Genomic DNA, 20,739 nt, shown 5'->3' on the forward strand with positions numbered 1-20,739 from the left:
TTGATGATGGCCATTCTGACCGTTGTGAGGTGATACCTCATTGTAGTTTTCATTTGCATTTCTCTAATAATTAGTGATGTTCAGCATCCTTTCATGTGTTTGTTGGCAATCTGTATATCTTCTCTCGAGAAATATCTATTTAGGTCTTCTGCCCATTTTTGGATTGGGTTGTTTCTTTTTTTTGATACTGAGCTGCATGAGCTGCTTGTATATTTTGGAGATTAACCCTTTGTCAGATGCTTTGTTTACAAATATTTTCTCCCATTCTGAGGGTTGTCTTTTCACCTTGCTTATGGTTTCCTTTGCTGTGCAAAAGCTTTTAAGTTTCATTAGGTCCCATTTGTTTATTTTTGTTTTTATTTCCATTTCTCTAGGAGGTGGATCAAAAAAGATCTTGCTGTGATTTATGTCAAAGAGTGTTCTTCCTATGTTTTCCTCTAAGAGTTTTATATTGTCCGGTCTTACATTTAGGTCTCTAATCCATTTTGAGTTTATTTTTGTGTATGGTGTTAGGGAGTGTTCTAATTTCATTCTTTTACATGTAGCTGTCCAGTTTTCCCAGCACCACTTATTGAAGAGACTGTCTTTTATCCATTGTATATCCTTGCCTCCTTTGTCATAGATTAGTTGACCATAGGTGCATGGGTTTATCTCTGGGCTTTCTATCCTGTTCCATTGATCTATATTTCTGTTTTTGTGCCGGTACCATATTGTCTTGATTACTGTAGCTTTGTAGTATAGTCTGAAGTCAGGGAGTCTGATTTCTCCAGCTCCGTTTTTTTCCCTCAATACTGCTTTGGCTATTCGGAGTCTTTTGTGTCTCCATACAAATTTTAAGACTTTTTGTTCTAGTTCTGTAAAAAATGCCACTGGTAATTTGATAGGGATTGCATTGAATCTGTAGATTGCTTTGGGTAGTATAGTCATTTTCACAGTGTTGATTCTTCCAATCCAAGAACATGGTATATCTCTCCATCTGACTGTGTCATCTTTGATTTCTTTCATCAGTGTCTTATGGTTTTCTGAGTACAGGTCTTTTACCTCCTTTGGTAGGTTTATTCCTAGGTATTTTATTCTTTTTGTTGCAGTGGTGAATGGGATTGTTTCCTTAATTTCTCTTTCTTTTTTTTTTTTTTAAATAGTGTATTTATTTATTTATTTATTTATTTATGGCTGTGTTGGGTCTTCGTTGCTGTGCGAGGGCTTTCTCTAGTTGCGGCAAGCGGGGGCCACTCTTCATCGCGGTGCGCAGGCCTCTCACTGTCGCGGCCTCTCTTGTTGTGGAGCACAGGCTCCAGACACGCAGGCTCAGTAGTTGTGGCTCACGGGCTTAGTTGCTCCGCGGCATGTGGGAACTTCCCAGACCAGGGCTCGAACCCACGTCCCCTGCATTGGCAGGCAGATTCTCAACCACTGTGCCACCAGGGAAGCCCTAATTTCTCTTTCTGATCTTTCACTGTTAGTGTATAGGAATGCAAGAGATTTCTGTGCATTAATTTTGTATCCTGCAACTTTACCAAATTCATTGATTAGCTCTAGTAGTTTTCTGGTGGCATCTTTAGGATTCTCTATGTACAGTATCATGTCATCTGCAAATAGTGACAGTTTTACTTCCTCTTTTCCAATTTGTATTCCTTTTATTTCTTTTTCTTCTCCAATTGCCGTGGCTAGGACTTCCAAAACTATGTTGAATAATAGCGGCGAGAGTGGACATCCTGATCTTAGAGGAAATGGTTTCAGTTTTTCACCATTGAGAATGATGTTTGTCATGGGTTTGTTGTATATGGCCTTCATTATGTTGAGGTCGGTTCCCTCTATGCCTACTTTCTGGAGAGTTTTTATCATAAATGGGTGTTGAATTTTGTCAAGAGCTTTTTCTGCATCTATTGAGATGATCATATGGTTTTTCTTCTTCAATTTGTTAATATGGTGTATCACATTGATTGATTTGCATATACTGAAGGATCCTTGCATCCCTGGGATAAATCTCACTTAATTATGGTGTATGATCCTTTTAATGTGTTGTTGGATTCTGTTTGCTAGTATTTTGTTCAGGATTTTTGCATCTATATTCATCAGTGATATTGGTCTGTAACTTTCTTTTTTTGTAGTATCTTTGTCTGGTTTGGTATCAGGGTGATGGTGGCCTCATAGAATGAGTTTGGGAGCTTTCCTTCCTCTGCAATTTTTTCGAAGAGTTTGAGAAGGATGGGTGTTAGCTCTTCTCTAAATGTTTGATAGAATTCACCTGTGAAGCCATCTGGTCCTGGACTTTTGTTTGTTGGAAGATTTTTAATCACAGTTTCAATTTCATTACTTGTGATTGGTCTGTTCATATTTTCTATTTCTTCCTGGTTCAGTGTTGGAAGATTATGCCTCTCTAAGAATTTGTCCATTTCTTCCAGGTTGTCCATTTTATTGGCATAGAGTTGCTTGTAGTAGTCTCTTAGGATGCTTTGTATTTCTGCGGTGTCTGTTGTAACTTCTCCTTTTTCATTTCTAATTTTATTGATTTGAGTCCTCTCCCTCTTTTTCTTGATGAGTCTGGCTAATGGTTTATCAATTTTGTTTATCTTCTCAAAGAACCAGCTTTTAGTTTTATTGATCTTTGCTATTGTTTTCTTTGTTTTTATTTCATTTATTTCTGCTCTGATCTTTATGATTTCTTTCCTTCTACTAACTTTGGGTTTTGTTTGTTCTTCTTCCTCTAGTTCCTTTAGGTGTAAGGTTAGATTGTTTATTTGAGATTTTTCTTGTTTCTTGAGGTAGGATTGTATTGCTATAAACTTCCCTTTTAGAACTGCTTTTGCTGCATCCCATAGGTTTTGGATCATCGTGTTTTCAATGTAATTTGTCTCCAGATATTTTTTCATTTCCTCTTTGATTTCTTCAGTGATCTCTTGGTTATTCAGTAACGTATTGTTTAGCCTCCATGTATTTGTGTTTTTTACGTTTTTTTCCCTGTAATTGATGTCTAATCTCATAGCATGTGGTCAGAAAAGATGCTTGACATGATTTCAATTTTCTTAAATTTACCAAGGCTTGATTTGTGACCCAAGGTGTGATCTATCCTGGAGAATGTTCCATGTGCACTTGAGAAGTGTAATCTGCTGTTTTTGGATGGGATGTCCTATAAATATCAATTAAATGTATCTGGTCTATTGTGTCATTTAAAGCTTGTGTTTCCTTATTAATTTTCATTTTGGATGATCTGTCCATGGGTGAAAGTGGGGTGTTAAAGTCCCCTACTATGATTGTGTTACTGTTGATTTCCTCTTTTATAGCTGTTAGCAGTTGCCTTATGTATTGAGGTGCTCCTATGTTGTGTGCATATATATTTATAATTGTTATATCTTCTTCTTGGATTGATCCCTTGATCATTATGTAGTGTCCTTCCTTGTCTCTTGTAACATTCTTTATTTTAAAGTCTATTTTATCTGATATGAGTATTGCTACTTCAGCTTTCTTTTGATTTCCATTTGCATGGAACATCTTTTTCCATTCCCTCACTTTCAGTCTGTATGTGTCCCTAGGTCTGAAGTGGGTCTTTTGTAGACAGCATATATATGGGTCTTGCTTTTGAATCCATTCAGTGAGCCTGTGTCTTTTGGTTGGAGCATTTAACCCATTGATGTTTAAGGTAATTATTGATATGTATGTTCTTATTACCATTTTCTTAATTGTTTTGGGTTTGTTTTTGTAGGTCCTTTTCTTCTCTTGTGTTTCCCACTTAGAGAAGTTCCTTTAGCATTTGTTGTAGAGCGGTTTTGGTGGTGCTGAATTCTCTTAGCTTTTGCTTGCCTGTAAAGCTTTTGATCTCTCTGTCGAATCTGAATGAGATCCTTGCTAGGTCGAGTAATCTTGGTTGTAGGTTCTTCCCTTTCATCACTTTAAATATGTCCTGCCACTCCATTCTGGCTTGTAGAGTTTCTGCTGAGAAATCAGCTGTTAACCTTATGGGAGTTCCCTTGTATGCTATTTGTTGTTTTTCCCTTATTGCTTTCAATAATTTTTCTTTGTCTTTAATTTTTGCCAATTTGATTACTGTGTGTCTCGGCATGTTTCTCCTTGGGTTTATCCTGCCTGGGACTCTCTGTGCTTCCTGGACTTGGGTGGCTATTTCCTTTCCCATGTTAGGGAAGTTTTCGACTATAATCTCTTCAAATATTTTCTCAGGTCCTTTCTCTCTCTCTTCTCCTTCTGGGACCCCTATAATGCGAATGTTGTTGCATTTAATGTTGTCCCAGAGGTCTCTTAGGCTGTCTTAATCTCTTTTCATTCTTTTTTCTTTATTCTGTTCCATGGCAGTGAATTCCACCATTCTGTCTTCCAGGTCACTTATCAGTTCTTCTGCCTCAGTTATTCTGCTATTGATTCCTTCTAGTGTATTTTTCATTTCAGTTATTGTATTATTCATCTCTGTTTGTTTTTTCTTTAATTCTTCTCAGTGTTTGTTCTTTAATTCTTCTAGGTCTTTGTTAAACATTTCTTGCATTCTCGATCTTTGCTTCCATTATTTTTCCGAGGTCCTGGATCATCTTCACTATCGTTATTCCGAATTCTTTTTCTGGAAGTTTGCCTATCTCCACTTCATTTAGTTGTTTTTCTGGGGTTTTATCTTGTTCTTTCATCTGGTACAAAGTCCTCTGCCTTTTCATTTTGTCTATCTTTCTGTGAATGTAGTTTTCCTTCCACAGGCTGCAGAATTGTAGTTCTACTTGCTTCTGCTGTCTGCCCTCTGGTGGATGAGGCTATCTAAGAGGCTTGTGCAAGCTTCTTGATGGGAGGGACTGGTGGTGGGTAGAGCTCCGCAGGGTGATTTTAGATAAAGAGCTCAGAATTTGTCCTGTGGGAGAGAGCTGGGTTACATTAGGTCAGGGAATCATCTAAGACACTGTGAGGCTCTGAGATCGCCTAGAGAGGATGTGGAGTGAGAAGAGGATGCGGAGGGCCCCCACAGCACTTCCCAGCTCATCCTCAGATTGGGTTCCTGTGGTGTCTCCAGCCCTGGATGGAGCCTTCTCGTGGGCAGGGGCCATGCCTTGCTCCTCTCTTTGTCCTCTCCAGCAGTTAGCATGATGTCTCACACATGATTGGGATACTAAATGTTTCAGGAGTAAACAGCAACCTCATGGTGAGCAGAGGAGATTAGAAGTTACTGAGTCAGGAAGGAGGACGAATAATAATACCCTCTGACACTTAGAAAAGACTTCTCAGATGACAGCGCACCCTTGAGTTCACTGAATTCCATTCAGCAGTGAGGCACAAGGCACCTGGCCCTGGGCCAGGTGATGGGGTAAAAGTGGAGGCAAGAACACACTCGGATCCCATGCCAGGCAACAAATACCTCTATTGTGTGCTGGGAGCTATGAAGAAAAGGATCAGGGCGTGGTGACCCAGAGCTTGGGTTGAGAAAAACCAGAAGGAACAATTCCAGTGCAAGGCCCTGCTGCAGAGAAGGGCTTGAACTGAGAGGCAAGCCAGCGTGGCCAGGACATGGTGAGCATGGTGAACCTGGACAGCCATGGTGGCCTCAGGAAAGAGGTAGCATTTTATTCAAAGTGCAATGAAGAGCCACGGAATGGTTTCAGGCAGTCGTGACAGGATCAGATGTATATTTTAAAGAGATTACCATTATCAAGACCAACCCCATTTTTACCACTCCTATGCTGTATTGTGCGTGAGATATAGGTCTATCACCTGCCCCATGTTAAAGACACACACACACAAAAACCCAAAGAACAAAAAGCAAACGAACAAAAAACAGGCTTAGAGAAACAGATGTTTCTTGTTCATGGTCAAAGAAGTAAGAATTGATGGAACTCTGTCTGCAGAGCCCGGAGCCTTTCCTACTATCTCAGGCTGCCTCTCTGCAATGGGGTGTTCCTCCTGGGGCCAAGGTCAGGGGCATGGAGCCAGAGCCCAGGGTTCAGAAAAGTGAGAGGAAGGGCTCTGGCTCTTGCAGGGTTTGGTCTCATGCCTGCTGCTCATTAGAATCTTTTGGGAAGCTTTTAAAAATCCATTTACCCAGGCCACACCCCAGATTGAGTTAAGTCAGACACAGGGGGTGGGGCCAAGGCATCAGTATTTTGCCTTTTTTTTTTGGCTGCACCACGCGACTTGTGGGATCTTAGTTCCCTGACCAGGGATGGAACCTGGGTCCCCTTCAGTGGCAGCACAGAGTCCTAACCACTGGACCACCAGGGAATTCCCCCAATATTTTGCTTTTTAATTTTTCTTGATGTGTAGTATACTTACAGTACAGTGCAGAAATGTTAAGGTTATAACTCAATGTATTTTTATGTGTGTGTGTGCGTGTGTAAATCCATGTTAACTACCATTCAGATCAAGAGAGAGAATATGACCAGTGCCCCAGAAGTCTCCCTTTCTGGTCAGTGCCCCACCCCCACTCCCAGATACACACTATTCTGATGTCACCACTGTACGTATTGACTTGTGTCTGGCTACCCGCCCCTCTCCATCATCAGGTCTGTGAGAATCCCCGTCACAGGCATCAGTACTTTGTTCCTTTTGGTTGCAGAGTGGCATTTCATTGTACAGCTACAGCACAATTTGTTCATCCATTTACCAGTTGATGGACACCTAAGTGGTTTCCAGCGTTTACAAATAAAGCTGCTAAGGATGTACTTAGACATGTTTTCTGGTGAACATGGGTATGGGCAGCAGCAGTTTTAAAGCCACCAACATTGAGAACCACCGACTTTGCGAAGCTATAAAATCCTGTGGGCTGCTGGAAAGATGGAAGAATGGAAGTCAGGGTCTAGGTCCCCAGAGACCTCCTGGAGTTCCCCCAGATTGGAAATGAATAAACTAACTTGTAGAGGTTTTCTAGTTGCAGTTTCTTTTCTTTTGAGGTTCCAGAGCCTTGAATAAAATCTCCCCAGCCACAGAGGAAAGGGAAGGAGTCCTGGGGAGCAGCGCCCTCTGTGGTCAGCACGGTGGCCTCTATTTCTGTGATTCTGGGAACAGAGTGGAGGGCACCCTCTCAGGGCCCAGGTACAGTGAGGCCCTGGCTGTGACAACAGTAAACCAGATGTCCTCAACAGACACTATCTAGAATAGCTTCCTAATACTGTAGCATGACACCTCCTCCCACTCCAGAAGAAACCTCCTTGAAAGAGCCATCTCTGCTGTGAATTTTCATTTATAGCTCCCAAGGCATATGTGAGTTTGTGATCTGTAGGTAGATAGATGGCTGCTGACACATTCCTGGACACACACACACACACACACACGTCACCCACATCTGTTGCCATGGGGCTGAGAGTGTGATTTATTCTCTAAATGGAGCCTGACCCTCCCCTCCACATGGGCAAACCACACCGCAGATGACCTCTCCCTAATCGACTACCACCTCTTTGCCTGTCATTGTTTGGGGCAGCTCCTCTGACCTCACTTGCCTGAGGCTGCCGTGATTATTTTCCTGAATTATTTGATAATGACCAATGTGGAGGCAAAAACTGCAGACAGAGTTCAGGGAATGCCACCTGTTGACAGCCTGTTGGATCTGTTGCCTGCAGAGGTGATCCATGTTGCTGTCAAGGTCTGGTTCATCCATTGTCACCTGTAAACCTCTAAGCATTTCTCATGCTCCCTTGTTTTCTTTTTCACTGCCTAACTATTGGGTTGGCCAAAAACTTTGTTCAGTTAGTGAATACGTTAGTCAATAAAATTTTTGGTGAAAATGAAAAATGTCTTTTATTTTTACTTAAAACCGAATGAACTTTTTGGCCAGTCCAATACATCTTTGAATACCCATTTTACAGCTGGAAAAACTGAGGCATGGGAAGGTTTGGAATCTGAGCTCCACAAGAGCAGGGATTTCTGCCTGTGGTGCTGATGGCTGGAGCCCCAGCAGCCTGGGACAGTGCCTGGCACACAGGAGAGGCTCAGTAAATATTTCTTATGGAAATGAATGAAACTTGTGATGCATTTTGGTTTTGAAACGTCTATCTCGATATCCTCTTCCTGCTGGGGCTCCTTCCTCAGCACAGTCCACCAGGACAAGCAAGGCAACCACACTTCCCTTGCGGGGGTTTCCTCTCCCATTGCCCACTGGAGCCTCTTTACCTCTGCAATTGAGAGCACAGAATCGAGAGCAACACTGCCTGGCAAACCTCTGCCACTTTGTAGCTGTGGGGCCTCTTAGCCTCTCTGTGCCTTGGTTTCTTCATTTCTTTGCTGGAAATAACAGTACCAACCTGGTGGAGTTGTGGGAAGGATTAAAAGAGTTTGTATAAATGATGCGTTTGGAGCTGTGCCTTGCATGTGGCAGGTGCTCAAGAAAGCCAGTTATTAATATTACTTTAAACAAAAAAAACTTTCCCCCTAGCTTTAATGAGGTATGATTGACAAATAAACATTGTATATACTTAAGGTCTAAGGCCTGATGTTTTGATATCCTCTTTTCTGAAAGATTTTTTCAAATCTTCTGCCCATTTAAAATTTTTTTTCAGTTGTGGTAAAATATACACACCATAAAATTTACCATCTTAACCATATTTAAGTATACAGTTCAGTCTTTTGCCTGTTTTAAAAACTGGATCATTTTTCTTCTTAATATTGAGTTGTAGGAGTTATTTATATAATCTGGATACCAGTCCTTTTTTCAGATACATGTATATATTATGAATATTTTCTCCTAGTCTGTGGCTTGTCTTTTTATTTTCTTAACAATGGCTTTTGAAGACCAGAAGCTTTCTTTCTTTCTTTTTTTAAAAATAATTTTTATTGGAGTCTAGTTGATTTACAATGTTGTGTTAGTTTCAGGTATACAGCAAAGTGAATCAGTTATACATATACGTATAACCACTCTTTCTTATTTTTTAAATTAATTAATTTATTTATTTATTTTGGCTGCACCATGCGGCTTGTGGGATTTTAGTTCCCCAACCAGGGATCGAACCCGGGCCCTTGGTAGTGAGACTGCAGAGTCCTAACCACTGGACCACCAGGGAATTCCGTATCCACTCTTATTTTAGATTCTTTTCCCATATAGGTCATTACAGAGTATTGAGGAGTGTTCCCTGTGCTATACAGTTGGTCCTTATTAGTTATCTATTTTATATGTAGGAGTGTGTATCTCAATCCCAATCTCCCCAGAAGTTCTCTTTCTTTTTTTTTTTAAACACAAAGATATAATTTTATTCATGCAAGAATATGAATACTGTTCAACATGTAGGGCTTTTTTCTGCCGGTTTAAGTTGAATTTCAATCTGAACATCTAATATTGACAAGCCTCAAGCTATTTTAATCAGGTTAACTTTTTACGTTTATGAAAGTGGCACAAATGTCTCTGAACACCACTCCAGAGATACTAATACACAAGGCAAACAACTACCCAACTCCTCTTTAGTCTCATATCACAAAACAATGCAAAGACAGATGGAATAACATTCCCTGCACTCTAGGGAAGGCACAGTCCAGGAAGAGGGTAAGAGGGTTTCTGGGTCCCTGCCACTGTTTCACATGCTTCTTTCATCTTCTGTCTTCCTTCCCGGGCACGACGGGGCTCCTTTGATGGAAGGCAAGATGGCTGCTATCTCCAGAAGTTTTCAATTAATTAATAGACTAATTTGTTAATTTTTTAAATGACCTGTGCTTTTTGTGTCCTAAGAAATCTTTGCTTAGCCCAAGCTTATGAGAATATCCTCTTAACGTTCTCCTTTAGAAGATTTTTTAGTACCCACCCTCCACCCCCGGCATGGCTTGTGGGATCTTAGTTCCTGGACCAGGGATAGAACCCATGCCCCCTGCAGTGGAAGTGCAGAGTCCTAATCACTGGACCACCAGGGGATTCCCATTTTTTTAGTTTTTTGGGTTTTTTTTAACATCTTTATTGGAGTATAATTGCTTTACAATGGTGTGTTAGTTTTCGCTGTATAACAAAGTGAATCAGCTATACATATACATATATCCCCATATCTCCTCCCTCTTGGGTCTCCCTCCCATGCTCCCTATCCCACCCCTCTAGGTGGACACAAAGCACAGAGCTGATCTCCCTGTGCTATGCAGCTGCTTCCCACTAGCTATCTATTTTACATTTGGTAGTGTATATATGTCCATGCCACTCTCTCACTTTGTCCCAGCTTACCCTTCCTCCTCCCTGTGTCCTCAAGTCCATTCTCTATGTCTGCATCTTTATTCCTGTCCTGCCCCTAGGTTCTTCAGAACCTTTTTTTTTTTTTTTAGATTCCATATATATGTGTTAGCATACAGTATTTGTTTTTCTCTTTCTAACTTACTTCACTCTGTATAACAGTCTCTAGGTCCATCCACCTCAATTTCATTTTTTTTGATGGCTGAGTAATATTCCATTGTATATATGTGCCACCTCTTCTTTATCCATTCATCTGTTGATGGACACTTAGGTTGCTTCCATGTCCTGGCTATTGTAAATAGAGCTGCAATGAACATTGTGAATTTTTTTAGTTTTAACTTTTACACTTATGTCTATGATCGACTTCAAATTAAATTTTGTGTGTGGTACAAGGATTGAGATTCTTTTTGTTTCGAATGAATATCTAGTTCTTCCAGCATCATTTGTTGAAAAGACTACTCTTTCCGCATTGAATTAACTTTGTTGAAAATTAATAGATCACACATCAGTGGCTCTACTTCTGGGCTCTTTTTTCTCTTCCACTGATCTGTAGTGTTATACTTACACCAACAGCACACTTTCTTGGTACTGTTGCTTTATAGATAGACTTGAAATCAGGTAGCATAAGTCTTCCAACTTCATTCATCCTTTAAAAAAAATTGTTTTGTCTTGCTCATTAAAAAAATATTTTGATCCCACACGCCACGGAGCAACTGGGCCCGTGAGCCACAATTACTGAGCCTGCGCGTCTGGAGCCTGTGCTCCGCAACAAAAGAGGCCGTGATAGTGAGAGGCCCGCGCACCGCGATGAAGAGTGGCCCCCGCTTGCCACAACTAGAGAAAGCCCTCGCACAGAAATGAAGACCCAACACAGCCATAAATAAATAAATAAATACAATTCAAAAAAATAATAATAAAATAAAAAAAATATTTTGATCAGTGTCATAAAAGATGAGGAAAAATAGATAACCAACAAAGACCTACTGTATAGCACAGGGAACTATGCTCAATATTTTATAATAACCTATAAGGGAAAAGAATCTGGAAAAGATATATATATATATAGATATAGATATAGATATATCTGAATCACTGTGCTTACACCTGAAACTAACACGATATTGTAAATCAACTATATTTCAATTAAAAAAAAATTCAAGAAAAAAATTCCAAGGAATTCTCTGGCAGTTCAGTGGTTAGGACTCCGTATTTTCACTGCCAAGGGCCCAGGTTCAATTCCTGGTCAGGGAACTGAGATCCCACAAGCTGCTCAGCGTGGCAAAAAAAAAAAAAGATGAGAAAAGCTTACAGATTGAAGTAGACTAAGGAGAAATAACAACTAAATGCAATGTGGGATCATGGATCAGATCCTGGAAGCAAAAAGGGACATTAGTGGGAAATTCATATTAAAGTAAGGTCTGTAGTTTAATGAATAATACTGTACTGATGTTAACTTCCTATTCTCGATTATATAGATATTAATATTAAGGGAAGCAAGGTGAAGGATATCAGAAAACTCTTTATTCTTGTAACTTTTCTCTAAGTCTAAAATTAGTTCAAAATAAAAAATTTTAAAAATTGTACAAATATTGATTGTAACAAATGTACCACTCTGGTGCTGGATTTGATAGTGGGGGAAGCTGAGGGGAGAGGGGGCAGGGGGTACATGAGAACTCTCTGTACTTTCTGCTCAATTTTGCTATCCACCTGAAACTGCTCTACAAAACAAGGTCTACTGAAAAATGAAAAAAGAGAAAAAAAGGCACACATGAAAAAGAATGAGATAAGAAAAAACCTTGATGTTGTTTTTTTGCATATACTTTCCCCTTAATTTAAAAAATTGTGGTAAAATACACACAACACAAAATTTACTAGCTCAACCATTTTTAAGTGTATAGTTCGATGGTATTAAGTATATTCATATTGTTGTGCAACCATCACCACCATCCAGAACTCTTTTCATCTTACAGAACTGAAACTCTATACCCATTAAACAATAACTTCCCATTTGCCCCTCCAACCAGCCACTGAAAACTACCGTCTACTTTCTGTCTATGTTTTTGACTACTCTAAGTACCTCATATAAGTGGAATCATACGTGTTTGTCTCCTGTGGCTGGTTTATTTTCACTTAGCATAATGTCCTCAAGGTTTATCCACATACAAAAAAGGGCACAAATAAAAAGAATGAGATAGAAGAAAAAAAGTTGATGTCTTTTAAGTCTCTTTTAATCTATAGGTTCTCCCTCTGTATTAGTTTTTCTATGTTGCATAACAAATTATCACAAATTTAGTGGGTTAAAACAACACACACATAGGGAATTCCCTGGCGGTCCAGTGGTTAAGACTCCTCGCTTTCACTGCTGAAGGCCCGGGGTTCAATCCCTGGTTGGGGAACTAAGATCCCGCAAGCTGTGAGGCACAGCCAAAAAAAAAGAGAAAGAAACAAAAAAAACACACATATATTATCTCTCAGCTTCCATGGGTCAAAAGCCTGGGCACCACTGAGCTGGGTCCTCCTCTCAGGGGCTCACAGGCTGCAGTTAAGGTGTTGGTCAGGCTGCATTCTCGTCTGGAGACTCAACTAGGGAAGGATCCACTTCTAAGCTCATTCTGGCTGTTGGCAGCACTCATTTCCTTGCAGCAAAACTGTGGGCTCCAGATGCTTCCCAGTGATTGCTGGAGACGGCCCTTAAGTTCTAGAAGCTGCCCCAAATTTCTTGTCATGTGGCCCTCTCCATAGGCTGTTCATAGCCTGGATGTTTTCTTATTTAAGACTAATAGGGGAGGACTTCCCTGGCGGTCCAGTGGTTAAGACTCCGTGTTTCCACTGCAGGGGGCGCGCCGGTTTGATCCCTAGTCAGGGAAGTTCCGCATGCTGCGTAGTAACGCCAAAAAAAAAAAAAAAGAAAAGAAAAAAAACAAACAAACAGGGGAGTCTCCCCTTCCAGTCTGCTAAGATGGAGTCATATAACAAAACATGCTTATGGGGGTGCCATCCTCTCACCTTTGCCATAGTCTATTGGTTAAGGGCAAGTTGCAGGTCGTACCCACACTCAAGAGGAAGGGATTATACACGGGCACAACTCATTGGGCTGGTCAGTTAGGGTATGTTGGCCATACTCTCCATGCCCCCCCTTTTTTTCCTTTACAATTAATTTGTTGGAGTATCTGGGTTGTTTGACCTGTAGAGTTTCCCTTGGTCTAGATTTTGCTGATTGCACACACGGTGCAGTTCAACATGCTCCTCCGTCACCTGCATTTCTGGCAAACGGGCAGCTGGACCCTGAGGACTGATCAGACTCAGGTTGGATCCTTTTGGCAACATTTCAGGTGGTGGCGTGGTCTTCCCTTGGGAGGCACATGGTGTCTGGCTGTCTCTCTTTTTGTGATGTTAGCAGCCATTGATGTTCAATGCCTACACCAGTTAGTTCACAAAGGGTAACAAAATGATGATATCCTAATTCTATTATTTCATTTATTGGTTGCAATACTTTTATAAAGAGATGCTTCCCCTCATCTATTATTTGGTTACCCAGTGGCATAAGTCATATTGGGAAGGCAGGATAAATGCTTGATTCATTTCTCTTTTTTTTAAAAAATTAATTTATTCATTTATTTATTTTTGGCTGTATTGGGTCTTTGTTGCTGCATGCGAGCTTTTCTCTAGTTGTGGTGAGCGGGGGCTACTCTTTGTTGCGGTGCATGGGCTTCTCATTGTGGTGGCTTCTCTTGTTGCGGAGCATGGGCTCTAGGCATGTGGGCTTCAGTAGTTGTGGCACGCAGGCTCAGTAGTTATGGCTTGTGGGCTCTAGAGCGTAGGCTCAGTAGTTGTGGTGCACGGCCTTAGTTGCTCCGCGGCATGTGGAATCCTCCGGGACCAGGGCTTGAACCCGTGTCCCCTGCACTGGCAGGCAGATTCTTAACCACTGAGCCACCAGTGAAGTCCTGATTCATTTCTTTTCTTTTATTTACCTGTTTCCAAGATAATAAATTGCCTCCCTATCAAGATGACCAATTAATTTTTAATAGCATTATGAACCACAGATTTAAACATATTTGATTGATTTGAATCCATTGCAATTCTTATCCTTATTAAAGCTCACATGGGCCAGTGGGAGCCCCTTCAAACTGGCTTCTGAGTCCTTTTGACATCCTATTAGTCTTCGAGAGTTTCCTGCTAGCTGCTACATCAAGGTGGTCCAGCCTAATCTTGTATTTTGTACCTTCCCGCTCCAGACTTGAAAAAGGCATTTCTCTAAGAAGCCTTGACTTCTTTTTTTATTTTGTAATTTCTTTTTTTTTCTTTTCTTTTCTTTTCTCTCTCTTTCTTTTTTTTTTTCTCCTGACTTCTTTTCATAGGAAATGGTATTTCAAGACCACATTTTGGGCTCTAGCGATGCTCATTGCTGTTGGGTTGATCACTGTGTCTAGCTTTCTGGCAGACAGAACTAGGAAATGTATACAGTTCCTTGTGAGCTCATCTGATATGAGGAAGAAAAGGGGTGTTGGAGCTGAGAGGCAATAAATTCATCACTGGCACATCCACTTTTTTCTGGCTCTTCTCTTTCTTTCATTTTTGTTGTCCCTATTCTGTAGCTCAATTTTATTCCACAAGCAGCAGTTTCTCTCCAGTGTGGGGTTCTGTCCTCACAGGGCAGGGAGCCCTGCGGCTGTTTCATTAGTTTATAGCACCTCGACCGCTCAGCCCCTTCAAGCCCCTTGCTCTGAGCCACACTCCAGTGTCAGCTGCTCTTCTCAAACTGGCCACGGTGCTTTACCAGGAATATCTGTTGCTTATTTTGGGGTTCTCCTGTTTCCAGGTCACCAGATGCTGCACCATCCCCCCCTTGCTTCCTTCTGCTTCTTCCCCCACAGATGCAAGTCTTGTAGCTGTCCCTGCTTTGTCCTCACCCTTGTATTTTAAGCTTCATGGAGATAGCTTGTCACCCATTGTGTTGTGAACCTTGTCTGTGGTTTTTGGTCACAGCTAGGGTCACTCCCTCAGCTGGTGGCCGGGGCTAGGCTGGAAGGTCCAGCAGGCCTCACTTGGCATTTCCTCCACATGGCCTCTCTTTCCCCACGTGGTGGCTGGGCATTCAGTCATCTAAGCTTCTTTAAAGCATGGTGGTGGCTTCCCAGAGAAAGAGCACAGAAGCAGAAGCCGCTAGGTATCTGGTTGATCAAAGCAAGTCACAAGACCCGCCCAGATTCCAGGGGAGGAGACAGACCCCACCCCCCGATGGGAGGAGCAGCAGGTGCCGGCCGGGAGGAATGGGTGGGGCCATCTTTGTAGATTCCAACTCTGGCTGGTCTGAACCGGAGCCCAAGCTGATGCCCTTAGGAGACTGGGACCAACGAAGGCCTGCGCCAGCCACTAAGGGGTGGGGCGGGGAGGGAGGGATGGGTGGCCGCCAGTCCCAGAAGAAAATTCCAGTGTCCAACTCCACAGAACTCCACCCGGTATGGAGTTTCCACCTGGGGCCCTGGGGCACAGGGGGATGGGTGGGGCCCTCCTCCCGCAGGGCCAGCGCTGTGCAAAGGAAAGGAATTAACTTTCAACTTTCCTCTCCACCCCTGTCACTTACAGGCCCTCGAGGGCTGGCAGGACATATGGCCCTGCCAGTGGTAAATCAAGCCGGGAGGCTGGCCAGGGAGAGCCAGATGGAGCAGGAGGAAGACACAGAACCACTCCGTGGCTAACGCTCCCGGGCGGCGTGGCAGTTCTGCGGACCCGGTTCACCGGCCTTGGAGTATCCAGGCTGGGCTCCCTCCCTCTCCCACGCCGCCTGGGAGACTAGCTCCTTGCGGTCTGCAGGGCCGGGGCAGCTGAAAGGGAAGGAAGATGATTTGACGACGTGTAAGGGCCACTCCAGCAGTCACGATTCTGTTCCTACCTCGCTGCTCCTCCGCGCGTGGGGCTGAGCCTACTGGCTGAGTGTGGAGACAAGTCCGCCTGGAGCCCTGACATTGTGATGGATGAAAGGCAGGGCATTTTCCTCTCTGATGCCTCAGCGTTTTTCTGCGGCTGGCTGGGAGCGCCGGCAAGGCTGAGGCCATATGGCAGTTCCACGTCCTCAGCAAGGGAAGTGGATTTTAGCAGATTGGAGAGCCGTTCCAGCTGTCTTTCTGTGCCTTCAAGGTGAAGATTTGACTTTCTGCCTCCGGGCAAATTCCACAGGCTATGCCTTTCATCCTTAAGAAGCAGAAACAGGGAGTTCCGCCTGCCAGAACTCCCCAGATATCTTTGACGGCAGGCTCTTGCTGTCAGGAGGATCAGAGGTGGCAAAGATGGGCGCGGATGAGCACCCTGAACTGTGGGAGCTCCGTGCTCCCTGCTCACTTTGTGGGGCTTGTTCCCCCCAAACTCGGTGTCACTGAGTTGTTTTGAACTGGGAAACAGCTTACAGCTCTGATTCTAGCTAGCCCAGGTGCCATCAGGGAATCACGTGGGGAGCTTTACAAAATGTCAGCTTCCAAATCAAAACCACCATGAGATACCACTTGACACCGGTTAGGATGGTTACTATTTAAAAAAACAACAGAAAACAACGAGTGTGGGTGAGGGTGTGGAGAAATGGGAACCCTGGTGCACTATTGGTGGTGATGTAAAATGGGGCAGCCACTATGGAAAACAGTATGGAGGTTCCTCAAAAAAAAAATTTTTTTTTAAATAAATTTTATTTATTTATTTAATTATTTATTTTTGGCTGTGTTGGGTGTTCGTTGCTGCGCGCGGGCTTTCTCTAGTTGCGGCAAGCGGGGGCTACTCTTCGTTGCAGTGCACGGGCTTCTCATTGCGGTGGCTTCTCTCGTTGTGGAGCACTGGCTCTAGGCGTGCGGGCTTCAGTAGTTGTGGCACGCGGGCTCAGTAGTTGTGGCTCACGGGCTCTAGAGCACAAGCTCAGTAGTTGTGGCACATTGGCTTAGTTGCTCCGCGGCATGTGGGATCTTCCCAGACCAGGGATCGAACACGTGTCCCCTGCATTGGCAGGCGGATTCTCAACCACTGCACCACCAGGGAGGGGAAGCCCCCTCAAAATATTAAAAATAGAATTACCCTATGATCCAGCGATCCCACTTCTGGGTATATACCGCAAAGAATTGAAAGCAGGGTCTCAAAGAGACGTTTGTACACCCATGTTCATTGCAGCACTGTTCACAATAGCCAAGAGGTGGAAGCAACCCACATGTCCATCAGTGGATGAAAGGATAAAGAGAAGGCGGTATGTATGTATGTATGTGATGGAGTATCATGCAGCCTTAAAAAGGAAATTCTGTCACATGGTACAACATAGATGGACCTCAAGGACATTATGCTAAGCAAAATAAACCAGTCACAAAAGGACAAATACTGAATGATTCCACTCATATGAAGTACCTGAAGTAGTCAAAATTATAGGAACAGAAAATAGAATGGTGGTTACCAAGGGCTGGGGGAGAGGAGAAGGGGAATTAGCGTTTAATGGGTATAGAGTTTCAGTTTTATTTTGTTTTGTTTTTAAGAGTTTCAGTTTTGCAAGATGAAAAAGTTCTCGAGATCTATTGCACAACAATGTAAATATACTTAACACGACTGAACTGTACACTAAAAACTAGTTAAGATGGTAAATTTAATGTTATGTGTGTGTGTGTTTTTACCACAACTTTTTTAAAAAAGGGAACTCATTTACATTTGGAAATGCAAACATTAAAAAAAGGCAAATTCCTGGGCTTTGCCAGACCTCTAGAATCATAATCCCTACAGAAGAGGTTCAGGAAGCTGCTTTTTAAACAAGTCCTCAAGTTATTCTTAAGCCCAGTAATATTTCTTGTCTTAGATGTCGTGCTTAAGAAAACAGGCCCTAGGGCTTCCCTGGTGGTGCAGTGCTTAAGAATCCACTTGCTAATTCAGGGGACACCGGTTCAAGCCCTAGTCCGGGAAGATCCCATACGCCAAGGAGCAACTAAGCGCGTGAGCCGCAACTACTGAGCCTGCGCTCTGGAGGCTGTGAGCCACAGCTACTGAGCCCGTGCACCTAGAGCCATGCTCTGCAACAGGGGAAGCCACCACAGTAAGAAGCCAGCACACTGCAACAAAGAGTAGCCCCTGCTCGCCGCAACTGGAGAAAGCCTGTGCACAGCAACTAAGACCCAACGCAGCTAAAAATAATTAATTAATTGAAAAAAAAGAAAAGAAAACAGACCCTGAAATCAAACTGTTGGGCAACTAAAGCAACCCTAGAAAAACTTGTCCTTTCTGTGCCTTAGTTTTCTCATCTGCATAATGGGACTCACAGATAGGAGTGCTGTAAGGATTAAATTAGTTAATAATCACAAAGCATTTGATCCATGCATATATCATGATTATCAAAAATCGAGCGCCTCCTTTTGCCCGAAGGGAACTGAGGCCCAGAGTGGGGAGATGCCTGGTCTAAGCTCACCCCCCAATGGGGCACCAGAGCCAAGAGGAGGACCCGGCTCCCAGGCCACAGTCACATGTGCCTCAGTCCCTGGGGTCCAGGCCCAGGGACCTGGGGTCCGCAGCTCCTTCCTTGACTCAATGCATTGCAGGTGGGGCAAAGGGGACAAAGCGGGGTGAGGGGAACTGATGGGGCTCAGCGCCTCTATGTCCTGCCCAGCCTCCCTCCCCTTGCGGCCACTGCAGATTCAGCTGTCTGCGACAGGAACCCAGAGGCAGAGACGAGTAAAAGAAGGGAGAGGGACTCTTTTCTGCAGGAAGTGCCACACTCTCCTTCCCTGTACAGATCCCAAGTTTCCAGGAGAAAAATCCTTCCCTTCAGGAGGTGGAGGTGCCTACTCGAATAGCAGAGCAATTTTATGGAGCATCGACTCTGCCCTCACAGTATTGCTAGTCCTTCTGACAACACAGCAAAGTGAGCTGAGCTGTTTGCTCCATTTTTCAGATGGGAAAGCTGAGCCCTGGGGGATCAGCCTGGGCCCAGGCTCACTCTCACACAGCCAGCATGTGGCAGGGCCAGGGTGAGGGCTTAGGACCACCTGGGCCCAAGGCTGTGCAAGCTACTCCTGGACAGGCCAGGGGGCCTCAAAGAGGTAAGAAAAGGGGCTTCATGATAAACAGATTAATCCCTGTTAAGAGCCCAATAGTGTTTTTTACAGAAATAGAAAAGCTCATCATAAAATTCATATGGAATCTCAAGTGACTCCGAATAGACAAAACAACATTGAAAAAAGTCAGAGTTGGAGATCTCACACTTCCTGCTTTCAAAACATACTATGAAGTAACAGTAATCAAGATGGTATGGTACTTGTATAAAGACAGACATAGAGACAAATGGAACAGAATAGAGAGCCCAGAAATAAACACTTGTGGATATGGCCAAATGATTTCCGACAAGGGTACCAAGACTATGCAATAGGGAAAGGACAGTCTCTTTAACAAATGGCATTGGGAAAACTGGATATCCACACACCAAGGAATGAAGTTGGACCTCTACCTAACGCCATGTACAAAAATTAACTCAAAATGCATCAAAGACCTAAACATAAGAGCTAAAACTAGAAAACTCTTAGAAGAAAACGCAGGGGAAAATCTTCACGACATTGGATTTGGCAATAATTTCTTGGATATGACACCAAAAGCACAGGCGATAGAAGAAAAAATAGATAAATTGGACTGCATCAAAATTAAAAACTTTTGGGAATTCCCTCGTGGTCCAGTGGTTAGGACTCGGCACTTCCACTGCTTGGGGCCCGGGTTCAATCCCTGGTCAGGGAACTGAGATCCCACAAGCCACGTGGCACAGCCAAAAAAAAAAAAAAAATTTAAAAACTTTTGTGCATCAAAGGACAAGAGAGTAGGGGAGGGAGGGGCAATATTCGGGGAGGGGATTAAGAGGTACAAACTATTAGGTGTAAAATATGCTACAAGGATATATCGTACGACATGGGGAATATAGCCAATATTTTATAATAACTATAAATGGAGTATAACCTTTAAAAATTGTGAATCATTATATTGTATACCTGTAACATGTAATATTACTGTACAAGAAATATACTTCAATAAAAAAATTTTAAACATTTTTTAATTAAAAAAGTAGGGGAAAAATCTAACTGGTTTTTGCCATTTTTAACTGATATAATTCACATAACATAATAAATTATATGAGATAATTCACATAACATAAAACGCACCATTTTAAAGCATATAATTCAGTAGCATTTAGCATATTCAGAATGTTGTGCAACCATCACTACTGCCGAATTCCAGAACATTTCCATCACCCCAAAAAGAAATCCCATACCCTTTCGCAGTTATTCCCTCTTCATCCCTCTCCTCATCCCCTGGCAACCACTGATCTACTTTGTCTCTATGAATTTGTCAACTGACCTCATTTTTTTAATATAAAATTTTAATCAGATTTATTTCCATTGTCAATTTTCATTGAGAAAATATTTTCCAGAGTAAATGGTATTAACACAAGATCATTTTTTGAGCAATTTTCTATAGCATGCAGTAAAAAATTTTCCATTTTGATTTTTACCATGCTGAGATTATTGTCATTGGGATCCATTCTTTTCTAATCATTTAAAAAATTCCATATGATGTATTGCCTTTTTTTTTTTTTTTTCCTGTGGGAGAGTACATATTAAGTT

General features: G+C 42.5%; 1 protein-coding gene across 1 annotated transcript in view; it reads right to left on the reverse strand.

Annotated features, from left to right (window-relative positions):
• Positions 1-1,027: 1,027 nt before the first annotated feature.
• The window catches only part of ILRUN (inflammation and lipid regulator with UBA-like and NBR1-like domains), a 256,018-nt gene continuing 236,306 nt past the window's right edge, over positions 1,028-20,739 (reverse strand). Inside the window, exon 5 of the transcript XR_014232194.1 lies at positions 1,028-2,714. The gene's annotated coding sequence lies outside the window, so the exon portion shown is untranslated. The remainder of the gene's footprint in view (positions 2,715-20,739) is intronic.

Source organism: Balaenoptera borealis (assembly GCF_965194805.1).
Source record: "Balaenoptera borealis genome assembly, chromosome: 12".
NCBI classification, from domain to species: domain Eukaryota; kingdom Metazoa; phylum Chordata; class Mammalia; order Artiodactyla; family Balaenopteridae; genus Balaenoptera; species Balaenoptera borealis.